The sequence below is a fragment of the Castor canadensis genome, chromosome 17, assembly GCF_047511655.1.
Source record: "Castor canadensis chromosome 17, mCasCan1.hap1v2, whole genome shotgun sequence".
NCBI classification, from domain to species: domain Eukaryota; kingdom Metazoa; phylum Chordata; class Mammalia; order Rodentia; family Castoridae; genus Castor; species Castor canadensis.
This window is the reverse complement of record NC_133402.1, coordinates 10,498,439-10,519,360: the sequence shown is the minus strand read 5'-3', so window position 1 is coordinate 10,519,360 and position 20,922 is coordinate 10,498,439. Positions and strand designations below refer to the sequence as shown.

At 44.0% G+C, this 20,922-nt stretch overlaps 1 protein-coding gene across 7 annotated transcripts in view; it reads right to left on the bottom strand.

The window, feature by feature from the left end:
- The window catches only part of Shisa9 (shisa family member 9), a 474,421-nt gene that overhangs the window by 363,777 nt on the left and 89,722 nt on the right, over window positions 1-20,922 (bottom strand). The gene's annotated exons all lie outside the window — the stretch shown is intronic.

Genomic DNA, 20,922 nt, shown 5'->3' with positions numbered 1-20,922 from the left:
GATAGTGATTAAGTGCTTACTCTGTGTAAGACACAATGCTAGACACCTACTATGAATTGTTTCTCTTCACAGCAATATCAGAAGATAGGTCCTACAATTATCCTCCATTCATAGATGAAAAAACCAATTCTTAGAGAGCTTAAGTAAGTTGCCTAGAGTGATTGGGCTGGGAAGAAGCAGAGCTGAGATTTGAACCTGTTGCCTCTCTTACCAGTGCTTTTGCTTTCGACTACTTCCTGCTGGCAGAAATCATAAAAGTGAAGAGAAAAAGATACACACATATAATTCTGGAGGATGAGAAGTCAAAGAGATAGATGTGTGCCAAGCCAGGAAGGTTCTCCATAGGGAAGGGCCATGTAGAAGACCTCTGTCACGTTGCATCTGTATCAACAAGTGACAGCACCTTCACTTTCCTTTGGGAAGGGACTCCTTCTCCATTCACAGACCACTTAGTTTTGAAGGGCTGACACCACCACCTGGTTCCACAACAAGATTCAGGCCTGACCTATCCAAGAATTCACCATCATTTCTAGACAACATAATTGGTTTAAGAAAGGTCACATGACCTCAGCTGTTCCAGTGACAATCTACACCATAGCCATTACACAGGAAGAAGCTCTCTTTCCATGGAGGTTGCTGGACTGAGAAGCATGAACTGCCAAGAGTGCTGTTGCGAGACCTGGAGAGAACCAGCATGAGAATGAAGCCAAGTAGAGGTAAGCAGAGCCAAGAGATAGGGGCAGACTTCTTCTAAATAAACTTGACTAAGGCATGACTTACATTCACTAAAATACATACAAGTTAAGTATACAGCCAGATAACTTTTTACACATGCTTTTGGCCATGACCAAAAAGACCATCAAAAGATAGAACATTACTTGAGAAAGGTCTTTCATATCTATTGGTAGTCAATTATGCCCAGTCCAGACCGAGCAACCTCTGCTCTACCTTCTATTAGTACTGTTCTACATTTTACATTTAGAATCTCATATGAATGGTATTATACAGTGCAGACTCTTAGTGCCTGGCTTCTTTCACTCAATATAAGGCTTCAAGACTCAATGTTTTGGGTATATTGATACTAACTTTTTTATTACTTAGAATTATTCAACTGTGTGAACAACTGCTTATTTACTTATTCTATTGATGGGCATTCTGGTTGTTCCCAGCTTTGGGTTATTATGAACAAAACTTCTATGACTATTAGTGTAGAGTATTTTGTGGACATAGTTTTCAATTCTCTTGTGTAAATACACAGGAATGGAATTTCTGGGTTCCAGGCTAAGTACATACTGGATTTTAATAATGTCAGACTTTTAACAACCTCTTTGGAGCACCTGTATCTAGCTAGCCTCTAAGACTTTTTGTTACAAGACCACAAAAAATGCCATTAGTTGCTGAAGCAAGTTTGAGATGGGTTTTACTGCTATTTATAATTGAAAGAATACTGATGGGGTCTACCTTCCAGGTAGACATGTCAATAAATGTTGGCCAGAACTTCCAAACAAAGCAGGGCACTCTTCACTAAACACTGAACAATGAATAATACAACTCAATATTGAGCACAGAAATCTTGGGGACCCCAAGTATTTTACTATGTGATAAATAGGATGTACTCCCCAAAGACTCAGATACAGTAAGGGGGATGAGCTCTCCAGGCTTCCTCCAAACCACAGAACTCCCCATAGTTATGGTATCTTGAAGGCAAAGCCAGTAACTTTCAACCTTAAACTCTCACATGTTGACTATGTCCAGGGAAGCACTGGATTCCCCTTCTCTTGAGCCAAGTCCCTCACCTTCACATCCTTCTCTAATAAAATGGAAGCAATTCTAATTATCAGAGTAACTGGAGGTTTCCCACTGTGTTGAGTTCTTCATACACACTATATAAATAATCTTCAAATAAATAACGTGAAGATTCCCATTATTACTCAAATGTACAGACAGGGCAATGGAGGCTGAAAGAGGTGATGAACTAGCTTACAATGAATATGAAATGGTTTAACCTCTATGAAAAATAGCACAGAAGTTCTTTGATAATTTAAATAGAACTACCATGTGAGACAGAGATCCAAGTTACAGATACAGAACCGAAAGAACTGAAACAAGTATCTCAAAAAAAATCTGCAAGCAGGAAGTGGTAGTGCACACCTGTGGTCTGAGCTACTTGCTAGGCAGAGGTAGGAGGATTGTGGTTCAAGATTGACCCAGAAAGCGTGAGACCCTATCCAAAACACAAACTAAAAAAGCACAAAAAAGGACTGGGGGGTGTGACCCAAGTAGTAGAGTGCTTTCCCAGCAAGCACAAGATCCTCAGTTCAGTTGCCAGTACTGTCAAAAAAACCAAAAAGGCATCTGCACTCCTGTGTTCATTGCTGCATTATTCACAATCGCTAGAATAAAGTGGCCACCCACAAGTTCATCAGGAGGTGAATGGATAAGGAAAATGTGGCATAGCCACATGAGGGAACATCAGTAAGTCCTTTAAAAAGGGAGGACATTCTGCCATGTACTACAACTTGATAAGACTTGAAGACATTGTGCTAAGTGGAATAAGCCAGTCACAGAAGGACAAATGGCATATGATTTCATTTGTATGAGGTACTTAAAATAATCAAACTCATAGAAACAGAAAGTAGAGGGGAACATTACAAGAGGAAGAAGAAAAGGGAGTTCTTAATCAAACAGCATAAAGCCTCAATTGTGCAAGATGAGAGCTGACCAGCATCGTCCTCACAGCAAACAATACCAAATTGTACACTTAAAACTTTAAGAGGGTAGATCTCATGTTGAGTTCTTACCAATAGAAAAAAAAATGGAAGAATAGAGAAAGAACTGATATGCAGTTAGAAAGAGGTCAGGTGTGACCTATGTCTACTTCATGCCCTCTGGGCACTCAGCTACTATGTTACACCAATCAGCAAATGCCTATTAAAATTGAGGCTCTGTGTTGGTGGTTCTCACCCTGCCTGAACATTAGAATCCTCGGGAGATTTCAAAAAACCTACTAATCTCCAGAGATGACACAAAAGCACCACCATTTTATAAAACTCTCAGGGGTTCCAGTGTGCAGCCAAGTTTGAGAACCAGTGGGTTCTGACTAGAACAGGTATCAGAATTGCATGGAGACTTTGGCAAAAAAAAACTGCCAGCCCCATCTCCGAGTCTCTGACTCAGTAGTTACGAGCATGTTCTGAGACTATGCATTTCTAACAAGTTTCAAGGTGATGTTGATGACGCTTGTCTGGGGACCAAGTGATGATAACCACTGGTATATGAAGATAGAAAAAAAAAAAGAATAATTAGCCCTTGCACTCAGATTTGTCCCTGTATCATACAGAGACAGTTATAATACAGTATCACAGGCATCATGATAAATGAAACATGGTATATTCCAGAAATAAAAAGAAGGTGGACATAAAAGATCCCTAGAGATTCAGAAAGAATTCTAAGAGGAACGATATGCTGAGTTTTAAAGAATCCTCTTAGAACACGTGTATCAATGCCAAAGTAACTCTAAAATAAAAACAAAAAGGTTATAAAGCAAAGAGCCAGGCTCAGAGCACATACTCAACAAAATCCCTTCTAGAACAAGCTGCACAGGACCCAGGTCTTCCACATCTGACATCTCTCTTCTAGCATTTTCCCCTTTATTAGCAGTGATGTCAACATATCTGCATTTGGTAATGAGACCCCAGCTCCACCACTGCTGCTTCCAGGCAAGCAGAGGTAGATGCTAACCAAGTGCAGGAAGGCATCCCAAGAACCTGCAGATTCTGTCAACATGGGAGAGTCCACTGGACAGCAGGCATTGTCCAGGGTTCTTTATGCTCTGTATCACCACCTAGTTTATAGTGGAAGAAACTGAGGTTCAGAGAGGTGAAAAAACTCATTTGTGGCACACAGACCATAAATGGAAAAGGTGAGATTGGAATTCAGTTCTGCTCATCCCAGCCTCCTCTTTCTACTGCACTACACTGCCTCTTGGAAAATCCTGCCTGGCTTGCACCAAGCCCAGCACTGGAGGGAATAGGGAATCCAAATCCCTTATTATTTATCTGGTCCTCTACAGTGCAAAGTGACCAAGGGTACCAAAAAGGGTGTTACATCTGAACTAACCAAAATCTGCCCCTGCCCCCATGCCTCAGGAGGCCCTGGTCCAGCTGGTCTGTCCAGCAACTGGACTCCAGCTGTCAAAGACAAACAGGTGAATGCCAGGCTGGGGAGAGGTCCAGAAGGAGCAACAACAGAATAGGATGTTCTGGGTGTGGCCTCTCCCTCCAGCTGCTCATAAGAGGCTATGCAAGTGCTCCCTCTATCCTAGAAAGAGCCTGGTCTCTGGAACCAGCAGATCCAGGTCCTAGTCATTCTACAGGTGCCTGAGCTACTTTACTTCCTCTGAGCTTTAAAGTGATAACCAATCTACTGCATGTAACTAAGGATTAATGGGTGTGAGAAATAAAGGACTTCAGCCCAGTTCCTGGCACATGTAAAAACCTACTACTATTACTCTCTTCTCTTCTTCAGCCTCTCCTTTCCCTGAATTTTAGGTGGTAAATCACATTCCATAGTGTATTTTATTCCCTTCCTTCTTCATGGTGTAATCTCTTCTATAGGGTGATGAATAGTGTCCCTCTGAAAGAACCTAAGATTATAACCTTATTTATAAAAAAGGGCCTTTATAGATAAGGATCTTGAGATGAGATCACCCAGGACTACCTGGGTGGCCCCTAAGTCCAATGACAGATGTCCTTTTAAAAGTAAAGCAAAGGAGAGTCAGGTTGTAGCACATGCCTGTGGTCCCACCTACTTGGAAGGTAGAAACAGGAGGGTCACAGTCTGAGGCCAGCCCAGGCAAAAGCCTGAGACCCTATTTAAAAAACAAACAGAGAAACAAAAAGACTGGGGCATGGTTGAAGTGGTAGAGAGGTTATCTAGCAAGCATGAAACCCTGAGTTCAATTCCTAGTACTGTCAAAAAAAAAGTAAAGCAAGGGAGATTTGAGCCATACAAATACAAAAAGAAGGTCACTGAAGACACAGGAAGAAATTGGAACTATGCACCACAAGCCAAGGAAACCTGGAGCTACCTGAAGCTGAAAGAGGCAAGGGAAGATGCCCCCTTAAGACTTCAGAGAGTGTTGCTCTACCAGTGCCTCAATGTCAGACCTCTGGCCTCCGAGACGGTAAGAACATTAATTTCTGTTGTTGGAAAGCCATGCTTTAAGGTATAAAGTGCATGGTAACTTGTTACAGCAGCCCCCTGGGATGTTAATATATCATCTATCCCGATGTGACCACCTTAGCCCATAGAAGGAAGAACAGTTATTCAAACCCGTATCCACTTCTCCACCCCACCCCACCCACAGTCTCCCTGCCTCTCATGGAAAACGGGTTGCTTATTTGATTACTCAGAATTGATTAAGCCACATTCTGCTAAGCTAAGTAGGCACGGTAACTAAGCTTTAAGTATCAGACGCCATATTCTACCGGGAAGGATAATTTTTTGTTTTGCAGTAGTGAGGATTAAACACAGGGCCTGTCCCATACAAGGGAGGTAGTGCACCACATCTCACCTCCAACTTGCAATCCTCCTACCTCTACCTCCCGAGTAGCTGGTATTATAGGTCTGAACTGCCTTGCGCAGCTTTGAACTGGACAATTCTTCACTGTGTGTGCATAAGCTGGGGTGAGGAGTGGGATTCTGTGCACTGTAGGATATTGAGCAGTATCTTGGCCTTTACTCACTAGATGGCAGGAGTCACCATCATCTAAATTGTCTCCTGATTCTGTCAAAGGCCCCTGGGAGGCAAGGTGGAGGCGGGAAAAATTGCCCCTGGTGGATAGTCATTGCTTGAGGGGGAAGGGTTCATGATCCTTGTCTTGGAGATCATAGGAGGACCGTCCATCATCATTATCCACGAGGTTCAATAAGCAAGTATGGCATCTTTAGTACACTCAGCTCTTCCAGACTCAAGGGAACCAGGGGAAGAAGTCACTATTTAGGTTTCTAGGTTGAAGTTCTTGGCCCAGAACCAATCACCAAAAAAGTCCAGGATTTGGGATATCTTCAGTGCTCACAGCTAGGAATACAGTAAGATTCTGTGTCCTTGTGTACAATTCCTTCAATGAGGGGAGAGTGATAGGACTTTGGGTATCTAATTCACACCCTGAATGCCTGACAAACTGTAATTGCAAAGGTCTGAGAACCTATCCTTCCAAAATATCAACAGTCTAGTATTGTTTGGTACATTTGGACCCCACTATAGGGGGAGGCAAGGGTAAAGGAGACAAAATGATATATAGAGATCGGGTCCTAAAGGGTCTTGAGTGCCTTATCATTATGAACTAAATATTTGTGTCCCCTATAGATGCATATGTCAAAGCCCTAACCCCACAAATATGTAGCTGAATATGGAGATGGGACTCTAAGGAAATAATTAAGGTTAAATGAGGTCATAAAGATGGAGCTATGATCCAATAGGGTTAGTGCCCTTATAAGAACAGGCAGAGAGAACTAGCTCTGCCTCTCCACACACCCTCCAAAGAAAGGCCAAGAAAGGATACAAAAAGCAGGTAGCTGTCTGCAAGCCTGGAAGACGGCCCTCACCAGAAACCAAATCAGTTGGAAACTTGATCTAAACTTCTGAACTCTGTAACTGTGAGAAAATATATTTCAGTTGCTTAAGCCACTAATTTGTTATGTAGCTTGAACAGACAAATACAGTATTGAGGAGTTCAGACCTTCTCCCATAGGTTCCATTCCTGTACCACCTGCATCAGCAGCATGCAGAAGCTCTTGCAAATACAGATATCCCATTCCTGGCTTTCTGAGTCTAGTGTCTAGAATGTCCATTTTCACAAACTCACCAAGTAGTATTTAAAACTTTCATAACCAAAGTCACCATGTGACTCGTAATCAATAAAGAACTCCAAGAAGATTTATACTTTGGAACTATCTCCAGCTGCAGTGCCTCTCCTGAACTGGGAGTGAATGAGATGGGGACAGAGCACTGAGCAGCTCCCATCTGACATTCCCGTTTGCTTCTCTCCACTACTCTGCAAATTGCCTTCCTCCCCATGGGTCTCTCTCCTCTTCCCCTATCTTGCTCAAAGTTACAGCTTATAAAGGATGCCCATGAAGTGGAAGATGTGGGTGTTAGGAAGGTGCTTAGAGGTGTGGTAGACAGACTGAGGGGAGAAGAGAAAATCTAATCTAGCTCCCCAGCAGAGGACAGCATAGGGTTAGCAAACAGTGGATGGTCTCAGTTTGTATAAACAAGAAGGTCAAGTCCAGAGCATTCTTTTTTAAGCAGTTAAATAGGTCCTTTGAGAAGGGGTTATGGACATAAGGGGGTTTCCCTAAATCACAATTGACCCTTTATTGCATGAAGTGTTGGATAAGGTGACCAGTAAGGCAAAGACATTCCAGGTTGAATTTATTAATTAATATAACTGGAGTAGAGCAAAAGTTAACCAAGCTGATGGGCCTTGAGCCTATTCCTTAATTGCTCTGGACCTCAGTTTCTCTTACCTGTAAAATGGGATCATGGATAACCGACCTCATAAGCTGATCACGAGGATCCAATGAGAATATTTATGGAGAGCATGTGAAGTGCCCAGCACATAATCGTCCTCAACACCAGTCAATTATTGTTGTTGATCATAATAATATCATTGTTTTTAAAGAATTGGTACTTTCACTGGGCACTGGTGGCTTATGCCTGTAATCCTAGCTACTCGGGAGGCAGAGATCAGGAGGCCAACCCAGGTAAATAGATGGCAAGACCCTATCATAAAAATACCCAACACAAAAAAAAGGACTGGTGTAGTGGTTCAAGTGGTAGAGCACCTGCCTAGCAAGTGTGAGGCCCTGAGTTCAAACTCCAGTGCCACCAAAAAAAAAAAAAGAATAGAATAGATCTAAATAGGAAATCTCAGTTTAGCAGTAATGATGAAACTCTCAGAAAATTACTTAACAGCTTTGAATTTTATTTTCCTTGTTTGCAAACTGGGAAGGCTAAGAGCATGTGATAATGTGGGGAGACTGCCTTGCACAGAATCCCAGGACCCATGTTCTCAGAAGGCAGAAGTTTTCTGCCATATATAGGTACAGTCACAGTTGGACTATAGCCATACCCTACACCCTTCCCCTCAAACTGTACTTGGAAATTCCTCATACCACAGAATGCTTACTAGGTCAAAATTATCCTTCTTGGGGGCTATATTTTAAGTGTCCCTACAATATCCCTGGTTTTCTGAAATAGTCTTTATTTCAGATCACTTCATTCTTTTCCACAAAGTCCTTAATATATGCAATTAGTATTTTTATAAGATTTTCCATAAGAAGGAAGTCATAGGTCAGAAAAATAAATCAACACATGAAACAAAATGGGATTGGTTAATCAGCCCTGTAGGATTTTCCTAATATAAACTTCAGTAGTAAAATCTCTACCAACAACTGAGAGACTCGGTCACCAGAGTCCCCTTTCCAGGGACACAAATACTCTCTGCCGCACCCCACCCCCACCACTGCACAACCAACCATGTTGACTCACTAACTGAGGTTTGCCGCTCACCGTCCTCCCCACCACAGCCTTAGTTCTAAGAATCCTCAGTGTGGAAAAAGACTAGGAACAATGATCACTTTCCAGCTAAAAGCACCAGGATGGTTGAAGCCAACCAGAGACTAGGAAGCTAGAGAAATTAATTTGTCTTTGTGAAACTGGCACCAGACTTCAAAGGTGCTGGTGAATAAGCTGCTGCAGAAACCGTTGGAACTAACAAAAAAAAAAATCTACACAGAAGGCACCAGCACCTCCAGCCCCCAGATACCCATGCATCTGGCCTGCCTCTGGGGGCAATTTTAGCATCCATTCCCTAAAAAAATCAATCCCAGATGCTTGGAACAATTAGTTTAAAGCTAAAGGTAAAAAAAAATTAACTTACTTCTCAATGTTGTGTGGCATAAAGGGGTGACAGAGCAGGGTAAAGAACACTGGCTTTGGGGATGCAGAACTTGTGTTCAAGAACTGGATCTAGGGTTAGGAGAATGGCTCAAGTGGTAGAGGGCCTGCCTACCAAGCATGAGGCCCTGAGTTCAAACCCCAGTACTGCCAAACAAAACAAAAAAAAAGGAACTGGATCTACCACTCTCCAATTGGACAAATTGTTTGACATCTTTGACCTTTGGTCTTCTTATCTGTGAAATGAGAATGTTGCCTTCAAGAATGAAAGAGATGTGTATACTGTGGTTTGGATCTGGAATGTTCTCCCAAAGGCTTATTCCCCAGTGTGCTGTGATGAGGAAGTGGTGGAAAAATTAAAAGTGGGATATAGTGGGTGGTTTAGGTCATTGGGGGTGTGCCCTCCCAGAGGACTGTGGGATCCTGGTCACTTCCTGTTCTCTCTCTTTACTTCCTGCCATGAGACGAGCAGTTTGTTCCACCACACACTCCCACCATGATGAACATGTTGCCTTACCACAGGGCCAAAGGCAAGACAGCCAACCAACCATGCACTGAAGCCTCCAAAACTATGAGCCAAGATAAACCTTTTCTCTTTTAAAGCTGATTATCCTAGGTGTTTTGTCACAGTGATGGAAAGCTAACTAACACAATACAAGTGCATGAAACAGGAGTCAGTAAATGTTTGGGGGAAAAGCCAGATAGAAAACATTTCAGATTTTGGAGGCTCATATCAGTCGCCATCCAAACTACTCAACTCTGTCACTGTAACACAAAAGCAGCCATAGACAATAGATAAATGAGCAGGCATACCTGTGTTCTAATAAAACTTTCTTTAAATTAAAAAAGTAAACAGGTTTGGCCTGTGGGCTGTAATGTGGTGACTCCCAGTGAAAAACATGAAGCCTAAAATGTACATATATATAGACAGAAACCAATAAATGGTGGTTTGATGGTGCTGATGGTCATGCCAGTGATGGAGAAGTGCATTTTCTGAGTGCTTCCTCACATCCATCCTCTGCTGCACACTTGGGGGCAGAAATAGCAGGCACATAGGTTACATCCCCACCTTCCAGGAACTGTCAGTGTACACCAAATAAACAAATAATGGGTGAACCAGAATAGAGCAATGAAAAACATCCAAGAGCTACCTTTGATGTCCTGTGAGTTTATAATCACAAAGTCCCACTGTGAGGCCTGCTTTTTCTTGTGTGGTGTGGGGTGGGGGAGAGAGAAAGAGAGAGGAGAGACAGACAAAGGATCAGGCTTAACCCTGCATTTCATCCCCTGGTTCAAAATTCATCCCAGCTGTCTGCTGGGACAGAGTGACAGCATGGCACCTCAGATGGGGACACAGCAGAGTCCCCAGATGAGACTTTCTTTGAAACTGCCCCTGTTGGAGCTCCACTCTGTGAAGTCAGAGTTAAAACCAGGGGCTTGGTTTTCATGGACTTACTGGTGGTGCTACCACCAACAGAAGGAAAGAAACACACATGAAAGCGAATGAACTGCATTGATTCAGGGCATTATTGCTCCTCTACTTAATTACCTCACAGCAACCATGACCAAATTGCTGACAGAAGATGTTAACAAGCATGCCCAGATTTAAAAGGGGAGTGGGGGTCAAATGATTTTAGGAAATGCCCCTTCGCTGAGAGTCACAGCCCAGGTTAACCTATTAAAGACTTCCTTGAGTCCTGAAGTCAAGAATCTATTTTAATTTGCTACCTGGGAGGATGGCTGGGGAGCCAAGCAAACCTGGGTTGAGATCCCAACTCAGACACCAGCTCTGTTATCCTGAGCGTGTTCCTTTAACTTCTGCCCGCCTCGGCTTTCTCATCTGTGAAATGGGGATAATGGAAACCTGTATTTAACTGAGTCCTTATGAGGGTCAAGTGTGGAGACCCACAGAGACCATTTTGCAGTTTTCCATGTAGAGGGACTTTGACGTTACCAATTACCCCCCCACCCTTATTTGGCTGTGTTAATATCTTGGACCAAGCATGTGAATATGGCGCTCATGGATTAAAGACCCTTTGGGGCCAGAGTATTATGGGCAGAATATTTGGTGAATAAGTGTTCAGTACCTAGCAAGTGCTAGTTGCTGAGGTATGAAGTGCACAAACAGGATGTGATCCAGACCACTGTGACTTAGAGTCAAGTGGGTTTCTTTTGAGTCCGCAGCCCATGAGTTAATTCTAGGCACCACCGGCCATGCCCTCCTGGCCGATGAAAACTCAGCTTCCTCTCCAGCCTGGGAATATCACAAGCAGATGCTCTGAAGGCTGACACAGGCTGCAGGCTAAGAAACAAAGGGCCACATCACCCTCATCTTCTGGGCCCATCATTCCAGAGGATGCTGGTGGCAGCAGCCACCAGTCATGTCAGAGGACAAACAGCCTGCCTGCAGGGAACATGTTTCTGGTCAAAGCCGTAGGCTTTGGAGCTCATTAGCACCCGGATTTGGAAGACTGCCAGACCCGGGGTCCTGATGCTATATCAAAGGCCCATGGTATGGCCAGAAAGTGCCTCTGATCCCAGCATGTGTGGTGGAAAGGTCCTGTCTCCTTGTCCTCAGACTGCTTAATCAACAATATTTTCGGAGAGGGAGCGAGAGGGTAAGAAAGGCAGGCCCCTCTACCTGTCTCCCTGCGCCCCTCCTTCCAGAATGCTGAAAATAGTCTAATTAGACTGTCCCCATGCCTGAGTGTCTTGAAGATGACAGGCACAGAGCTTGTCATGGAGCTCACACACCTGAAAGTGGTCTCTCCTCCCTGTCTGGCTGCAGCTGAGGGTAACTCAGGACTCTGTGGACTAGAACACTGCAGGACTGAGAGGAGGGGCTGTCACAAGGCAATAGTGACAGACAAATTGTGCAATGTCCAGAAGATGCTTATAAAAGCACTGAGGAAATTCAATGGTAAACCACTGAGGATGCTGTGTGGCCAAGGTTAGCACGAACCCCACCTCACTCTCTGGGACCCGATGATTTCACACAAGAGAAACTTAGTGGGCACTTGTGTACAATGTGTAGAGGGCTGGGGATTAAATGCAGGTATGCCAAGAGTTTCTTGTTACCGATTTTTTTTAAAGAAAAGAGGATGCACCCCTGCCCAGCTCTCTGGTCGCATCTGCACCTGCTCTCCTTCCTGCTCTCCATGCCCTGGCCACACTGGCATTCTTTCTACACCTAGATCATATGACCTTGTCCCGACCTCAGGGCCTTTGCACTTACTGTTTCCACTGCCTGGAACTCTGCCCCACCCCGATCTTTCCCTGCCTGACTCATCATTCAGATCTCCTCTTTGAGGTCACCCCTCAGAGATAGTCACCTGAATGATTGTCTAAAGACATCCCATCTTTTCACTCCAGTGCCACTACCTGTCTCATTTGTCCTAAAAATGATCCCTGGTTCAAATCATCTTTTGTCTGTGATTTACTCTCTGTCCACCAGTAAAAAAAGTGTAAGTTACATCACGACAGGCTCTCTGTCTGTCCGGTTCACTGCTGCCTGCTATCGGTACTCAACAAAAATGTTCTGCAAAGGAATGAACAAGAATGTCAGGGACCTGTGTGCAGAGACCTGTGTGCTAAAATTTTAGAGGTTAATGAGTAAAAGACTCAGATTCACGAAACATATAATGCTGATTCTAGCCATCTCAGCCATTCTGGAGGTAGAGGCAAGAGAATCACAAGTTACAGTCCAGACTGGGCAAAGGTTGCAGCAAGACCCTGTCTCAAAATAAATAAATAAACAAACAAACAAACAGGACACAGTAATCCTAGCTATTTAGAAAGCAGAGAGCAGGAGGGTCACAGTTTGAGGCCAACCCTTACAAACAGTTTATAGGACCCCATCTCAACCAATGACTGGGCTTGGTGGTACACACCTGTCATCCCCAGCTATGTGGGGAAGCACAAATAGGAGGACCATGGTCCAAGCCAACCTGGACATACTTATATGATTATACTTATAATGCTTCTTATATGATTCTATATACCTGAGATCTTAGCTAAAATTCTATTATTTTCATGACTCAGCATGCCAAGAATCCTAAGAGATAATTTAAGTCTCAGGATCTATGACAGTAATGATTCTGAAACTGAGATTTTTCAAAGCCCAAGATTCTGTTGTTTATGGACAATATCCAACTTCCTGGTATGGGGGTTCTTAGCCTGGGGGCTTTGGGGCCAAATTTGACCCACTAACAAATTTTGTTTGACCTCCTCAATGCCAACCTGCAAAATATTTTTAGTTAATTTATTATCAGTATTTAGAATTTGACATGTTTCATCTTTTAAAAATTAGAGTTCTGGCTTCTTTTTTATGTAGGAGAAAACCAGTCATGCTGATCCCACTCCCACTGGGGGAAGAATACATTTGTGAGCAGATTGCCACTGCCACAACTGGGACACAGGCACACTGGGGACTTCTCAGAGAGTGTGAAAGCATCTCAGAGTTGTTCCACACAAGGAGCAAAGAAGCTGAACCACTAATCCAGTAATGTCTTTACTTTTAAATTGTCATTTATTCATCAATGCTCCCTAGAGCATTCATTTCCTGGCACTTCCATCCTGCCTCATTCTTATCTCATGCAGGTTCTTGGGGCCAGAAAAAGCCACTGGGCAGAGTCATGGGCTTGAGTAAGGAGCCTACAGCCTGTTTAAGAAAGTATAAGGGGCAAGAGGAAAGTACCGACAGTGTCCACTTATAGTCACCTACAAGAGTCAAGCACTGGGCCCACTAAGACATTGCTCCTTCCATTGTGCAACTGTAAAGAAAGAAATGCAGACACAGGTTACTCCAGAGACACCTGCACACCCATGTTTATTGCGGCGCTATTCACAATAGCCAAGTTATGGAAACAGCCAAGATGCCCCACTACTGATGAATGGATTAAGAAAATGTGGTATCTATACACAATGGAATTCTATGCAGCCATGAAGAAGAATGAAATGTTATCATTCGCTGGTAAATGGATGGAATGAACATCATTCTGAGTGAGGTCAGCCTGGCCCAAAAGACCAAAAATCGTATGTTCTCCCTCATATGTGAACATTAGATCAAGGGCAAACACAACAAGGGGATTGGACTTTGATCACATGATAAAAGCGAGAGCACACAAGGGAGGGGTGAGGATAGGTAAGACACCTAAAAAATTAGCTAGCATTTGTTGCCCTTAATGCAGAGAAACTAAAGCAGATACCTTAAAGCAACTGAGGCCAACAGGAGAAGGGCACCAGGAACTAGAGAAAAGGTGAGATCAAAAAGAATTAACCTAGAAGGTAACACACATGCACAGGAAATTAATGCAAGTCAACTCCTTATATGGCTGTCCTTGTCTCAACTATCAAAGGCCCTTGTTCCTTCCTATTATTGCTTGTGCTCTCTCTTCAACAAAATTAGAGATAGGGGCAGGGTAGTTTCTGCCGGGTAGCGAGTGGGTAAAGGGGGAGAGGGAGGGGGCAGGGGGATAAGGGAGGGGATGGGGGAAGGGGGGAGAAATGACCCAAACATTGTCATTTTATTCACATATGAATAAAAAAAAAAAAGAAAAGACACTGTGTTCCTGCCAGACCATGAAAAAAAAAAATTGGAGTCCTTGGGTACTTTGGCAGTGAGCTGTGCAATTAAACTCCAAGTCTAATAATAAAAAAATTATAACGTAATAGCTGATATCTCTATGTCTGGCATGTGCTGGGCAGTGGCATGCACTTTCTAATCTTTTTAAGAGTGTTCACCAAAATCCAGTCCTTCGTGCTCTATTTTCACGTTTTTACCATTTCTTTGTACCATATATACTATTATTTCACTTACCAATTGTCTTGAGAATTTATTTCATTATTAGTTATATAAAGGAAAGTTGTCATCACTATAGCAAGTAATAGTAAAGCTAGCATCATTGACCATAAATAGAAGGACGTAAATACAGTCAAAGCCGTGTTTCAAGTTCTAGGTAACACTCGCTCTGAACCCAATCTCTGTTGGCTTTTTTGTGGCACTGGAATTTGAATTTAGGCTCAGGACCTCACGCTTCTTAGGCAGGTGCTCTTTCTGCGTGAGCTGCTTGACCTTCACGAGCCCTGTTTTAGTGATTTTTTTTTTTTTTTGAGATATGGTCTCACAAACTGTTTGTGGGGTTGGCTTCTGATCTCTGCCTCCTTAGTAGCTAGCATTACAGGCAAGAGCCACTGGCGCTCAGCCTGATCTGTTGGAAAGGGAGATTAACAAGAGTCAGAGAGGTTCTGTAGGCACACGAGCACCCAACAAGTATCTCTTCTTGCCTTACTGAAACAGCTGAAAGAGAAGTGGGAAAAGAACTTTCTCTCTTGCTCATGTCGCTTACTCTCCCACCCATATACCACCTAAATCGCTTCCCAGGTCCTCACTGCCTGCGGAGGGAAACAATGCCATGTGAAAGACGGGAGGGAGTTGTTAGCCCATTTTACAGGTGGGGCTGAAACTCAGAGAGGTCACATAATTTACCCAAGGGCAAACACCTAACGCGTGGTGGAAGGCAACTGTAGAATGGAGGTCTTTCTGGAGGAAAAATAGCCTGTGTCAGACTTCAGTGTCCTCGATGATGGAGCTTCAGCCCCAGAAGCACCCTGTGCTTGCTTGGGGTTTTCTGGTACAAGTTCGTGTCATCAAGCTCCTGAATGAGGAGGTGGTGCAGTGCCTGGAGTTGGGCAGGAGGGGTCTTGACAGTTGGCAGCCCAGTGCCACTGCAGCTTTGATGTTAAGCTTTGGCATTGCATACAGCTGCCGCCATGCTTGAATGGGGGCTAAGACTGCACCAGAGCCTGAGGCTGTGCCAGGCTGGCAAGGTCATTGCTGGAGGCGAAAATTGTCTGCTGTGGGTATTGGAGTGCTGGAAGAGAGCAAGCCTGATTCAAATCCCACTTACTCTTTTAAATTACTTAGCACAGCAAACTAAGGGAAATATCTTTCTTCTCAGTTTTTCTAACCTGAGAAATGGGATGGTGCCAATACCCATTTTTTAAGGTTGATTTGAAGATAAAATGAGCTAAAGCATGAAAACCTAGCAACATGCAGGCTACTTGTTACATGATGGTTTTCTCTTCCACCTCTCCCTCAATTAGAACACATATGCTACTTTATATTTTATCATATCTGTTTTATATTTTGAGACAGGGTCTTACTATGCAGCCCAGGCTGTCCTTGAACTCATGATCCTACTGACTCAGCCTCTGGAGTGCTGGGATTATAGAGGTACACTACTATGTGCAGCTCATACATGCTACTTTAAATCTTCCTCCTCCCCCCAGGCTCTCCTCTCCCCAGCTTGGGGGACAGTCCTCCTTTCCCCCAAGCTGATATAATCTTCTTGGGGACATGGCTTGAGAATAGTACGTATTTGGGCTAGGTGGTGAGAATACAGTGTCTTGCACACACTGGGACTGAAACTGACAACTTTTGGCTAGGTCCTCTCAGCTGACACTTTTGCCTCAGTGCAGCACAACTGCAGGGCCACCCCAGCTCCAGGCTCCCTGTAGGATTGGCTGAGGCTTTTGTGGTGACTACATTACAGCTCAGGTTCTCCTTCTGCACAGTCTGTGGTCTCACTCTTCCATCATTATGATCTGAAACACAATTGCCAATAAAGTATCTGTGTGCAAAAAAAAAAAAAAAGAAATGCAAACAAGTACATGCAATAAGAATGGCAGGAGAGGAGACAGATGACAGGGGACAAAAGGGATGCAAAAGAGGGAGAGACTAGTTCCATGCAAGGGGATGTCAGGGATAGGTGCATGGAAGAAATTAGGCCTGCGCAGAGGGTTGACAGTCAGGCACACTGCACACACTATGCAGATCTGGGCAGGTCATATGAAAGCCGAAGTTAGAGGATTATACAGAAAGGGACAAGTCATGATTGGTCCAGTGAAGCCTGTAAAAAACTTTGCATTCTTACCCTAAGGCAACAGGACATGTTTGGTTTTCATTTGGTTTGGTTTGGGTTTTTTGGGTGGTATTGGGGTTTGAACTCAAGGCCTCACAGTTGCTCTACCACTTGAGTCATACCCCTTATGGTTGTGAACAATGAAAAATGTGGTATTACTTAGATCCCCGTGACTGAGGTAGGGAGGTAAGTTGGAAGGGAGACCAATATGGCAGTCATAACAATAAGTACAGGCAAGAGGATGCTGATGGTGAAATGGAAACTACAGGGCTGAAGACCTGGTGGATGTGGGAAGTTGGGGAAGAAGAGTCTAGGGGAGCCTTCCGTCTTTGTTCTTGGAGAAGTGGGTGGTGGGAAGAGCCATCTGCTAAAGAGGAAGGGCTAAACTAGTAGGAAAGATACTCAGTTTCCTTTTGGATATCTAAAAGAATGTCAAGGATACACTTCGCTAAATGAGTCTGGAGTTTGAGACAGTTTAGAGTGGGAGATTGAAGTCCTTTGATGGCAAGGACTCAGCCTGTGGTGATCATTGCACTTCCACCAGCATCTAGAATAGACTGTCACATGAATAGTGTTCCATAAATATCTGCTGATGTAAGGAGTGAGTGATCTAAGGGGCTTATCAGCACCAAAAGAAGCCTGATGCATAGGTGTGCAGGAAGTATGGAGGGTGACAAAAAGATAACTGAAGGCACCATGGTTAGGCAGGTCACAAAAGAGTACCTGAGCTGGACAATCTGAGAGATGGAAGAGAAACATAGGAGAAAGTAGAGCTTTGGTACGGGGGGAGGGTAAGCTTCAAAAATTACAGTGGCTAGTGGTACCCACCATATAAGGCACCCAGTGAGGCTGAAGGAAGGATGTCAGATCCAGCAGTGGGTCCCTCTGTCCCTCCAAAGAGCTGTAACTATCTGAAAGCAAGTTCCCAGTCTTTTCATTAGTGTCTGTTACAATTCACATTCTCATTCTTCTCCTGACTTCTCCATCCAACATATAGTTATGAAGCACCTATTGTGCTTAGTCAATTGAGCCAGGCATCACACAAGATGCTGGAGATCAAACAAGAAGACAGATTTAAGTCAAATGAATGAATAAATGAATGAATGAATGAATGAATGAATCAAGTTTCAAAATGACTTGCAAAGTCCTCAAGGACAAAATCTCTGTGTCATGCTTCACTGGTATTTTCTTTGCCCTCAGCCACACGTCAGAGAGACAGAGAAAATGCTCGATAAATATTGACTGAGTGTCACAGGCTGACTGGTATGCTGATAGGTAGCAGTGGAAGAGACCCTTCTTCTCCCTTCTCTCCCCTCCCCACCCCATTCTCTCTCATTGTTGATGGATCCTAGTTTGACCTCTTCCACTTCAGATTTAGAAAACAAACAAGGGGACAGATGCTGAAACACATCACTCCTACCCCAGATTGCTGAAGTCACTCTGGTCCCTTCCTTTGGGGAGGAAGAGAAGAGATGGCCAGGGATATTTTTCTTTCCTTCAAATCATGCAAATGTTCCAACATCTCTTCTTTGCACAGATGATACATTAACTAATAAAAGCTCATCTGAAATCAGTCTCTCAGAGTGTGTATGCACGAGAGAGAGAGAGAGAGAGAGAGAGAGAGAGTGTGTGTGTGTGTGTGTGTGTGTGTGTATTTACCTCACTGCCCATCTGTAGCCTGAGCTGCAGGGAGACATATGCCTTTATGGGTGACTTTGCAGTTGAAAAGGACTCCAATATTCTGTGCTTGACTCTCTGAAATAAGAGCCTCCCACTGCTTCAGACCTTTCCTTGCTCATCACCGAGGTCACCCAAGAACTGCCATGTGGTGGCAGTGTCCTTCCAAACAGGCAGCAGAACCTGGACCGGTGATGCCCAAGGAGCAAAGTGTCTGTGTGTAGTGAGGAGCTGTTCCTGGTCTTTGCCAGGATCCACTCCTGCTTGTGTTGCTAACAGCCCTTCCCTTCCCCAATCTCCAGCCATGGGATAAGCAGGGCCAACCCCAGTTGCCCAGCTCCAGGGGTTGCCAGGTTGGCACATGTCCTAGACCTAGCCTATAAAAAAGTCCCACTGGCCTGAGTGATGCAGCAGCGATGAGAAAATCCTCAGACTTTTGTAGGAGAAAACCTGACTATATTTCATCTCTGCCATCACTGACTAGCTATATGACCTTGGAAAAGTAGCTTAACATCTCTGAGCTTCATTTCCCTCCATTCATAAAAATGGGCATCCTTCCATGAGGTGTTGGCAAGATGGCTTGGCACATACTACATAATAAGTGCTTTAGAAATGTAGGTCATGCTTCATCCACCCCAGCCTCTTCTTATACCTTTCCTTAGTAGCTGATATCATCAGTCTTGCAACCTTCCAAAATTCCCAAATTTAAGTCTCCAGCAATGATCTCTCTTCTGAACTCCAGACTCATATATCCACCAGCTGACTTGGCATCTCTGTTTGGACATCTCCCAAGCACCCCAAACTTAACAGTGCCTCAAAATGAGGCAGGGATCCACCCTACCCTCCACCAGCTCCACAAACCAGTCCTCTCCATCTCAGGAAGGTGGGTCTTACATGGCCTCCTCCCCTGGGTCTTCACTGTCCCACCCAAATATCCAAGAGCATCTTCAACTTCCCTCTCTTGCCACTAAGCCTTCACCGTGTTTTATTCATTGTATCTGAATATTTCTTAAATCTGTCTTTTTCAGCACCTTATCTATCCCACCCTAGGCTCCATCACCACTATCTCCACTCTATGCTATACCTGGGTAATTGTGATCATGTCACTTTCCCCTGCATAGTGCCTTCCAGTGACTCCCCAGATCTCCTACAAAAATAAATAAATACTCCTTACCTTAGCCCCAAAAAAGAGCATGAACCGGTCCTCTGACCTCACCTTGACCGTGCCTTTGGCCCTGACTTTGGAGATAGTTAACACACAGGCCTGGATCCCAAGTAACTTGCATACTTGGATTCTAGTTTCTGACTCCAAAGTTCACAGTTGACTACATCATATCCCTCCTTCAGACCTCTCTAATATAAGCAAGCTGGTCACCAGGGCCTTCCCGATTTGCAGAAAACTAGACTTTTTCCTACAGCTCCTTTGAGGCAGGCTTAGGAAAGACCCAAATGTGCCAAATGGCTCCACTCTGGCCTCCTCTCCTTGCCAGACCAACACATGGCCAGCCCAAGACACCTGTAGTGGAAATCACACAAAATGCATGGGCAATACACAGCTGATACAATGCCAATTAATGATATTACACACAATATTACAGATGTTCTCATTCCTGATTATTTGTTGTTGTAAGTGGTGGCCTCTGGTTGCTTTTATTTCTCTACCCTATATTAAAGAGAAGTTTTTATGCCATTTGAGCAGGCAGAGTTTTTGGTTTTTGTGGGGTTTTTGTTGTTGTTGTTGTTTTGCAGTAATAGGGTTTGAACTCAAGGCCTTCACCTTGTCCACTCCACCAGTCCTATTTTTGTGAAAGGGTCTTTGAGATAGGGTCTTGCAAACTATTTGCCCAGGATGGCTTCGAACCATAATCCTCCTGATCTCTGCCTCCTGAGTAGCTAGGATTACAGGCATGAGCCACCAGCTCCTGGCTCTCAGGCTGAGTTTTTATGTATGGCCAAAACAAGTCATTCTTGGGAATGCACCAGCACAGGAAAAGGTTGAAATCCCATACAGGTTATGAAAGCAAGCAGGGAACAAAACAAAATCTTTGAGGACACATAGGTCCAGGTGTAAATCTGGATTTGACCGTTTTCTAATGTGTGTAACCTGTAGCAAAATGGATTGTGTTTTTTCCCTGCCAGAAACCCTTCCTTGACTCCCCCTTGACTCGGGGCTGAGGTCTGAAGTTCCTTCTGTGATGGACAAGACCCTGCATGGTGTGTTCTGCCTATTTCCTACACCACTGTGCACCACCCCTCCCATTTGTCTGTCTGCCTCAGCCACACTAGCCACACTGTCTTTCTCCTGAAGTCTTTCTCACGGACTTCACATTTGCCATTCCCTCCAACTGGGAGCCCATG